The following is a 421-nucleotide window of genomic DNA, read 5'->3' on the forward strand; positions in this document are numbered from 1 at the left end:
AATGCTGTTTTTTCATGGCAGGTGCCAGTACTTGGTCATGAATTGCCCCCTGACAACAAAAAACCCTTAAAATAGTGAATTGGTGTGAGAAGGGGTGACTCCAGGAGAAACTCCCTCCTGAGGGTGGGCAGCACCCTCCCGCATCTGCTACCGCTGTGAAACTGGGGTGCATCACCCCAAGCCGCCCTGGTCCTGCTCACTCGTGCTGGTGTGGCACCACCAGCTCCTCTGCTCCCAGCACGGGGTCCGTGCCAGCTCAAGTGCACGGCACAGCCCACTGCCGCAGGTGAGCTCCCACAGGACTCTCTTAAAGCAAAGCCCGGCTTGCCCTGGTGCCCCACCGCGTGCCCCCGTCCCTTTCCAGCCTGCCCAGCTCACTGCCTCGCGCAGGGGAAGCGGGATGGCTGCGGGGGCTTCCCGG

At 62.0% G+C, this 421-nt stretch overlaps 1 protein-coding gene across 1 annotated transcript in view; it reads right to left on the reverse strand.

The window, feature by feature from the left end:
• DUSP15 (dual specificity phosphatase 15) overlaps positions 1–421 on the reverse strand; it is a gene marked incomplete at its 5' end in the record, with an annotated part of 5,145 nt that overhangs the window by 3,807 nt on the left and 917 nt on the right. The gene's annotated exons all lie outside the window — the stretch shown is intronic.

This window comes from Phaethon lepturus, unplaced genomic scaffold (genome assembly GCF_000687285.1).
Source record: "Phaethon lepturus isolate BGI_N335 unplaced genomic scaffold, ASM68728v1 scaffold32498, whole genome shotgun sequence".
NCBI lineage: Eukaryota > Metazoa > Chordata > Aves > Phaethontiformes > Phaethontidae > Phaethon > Phaethon lepturus.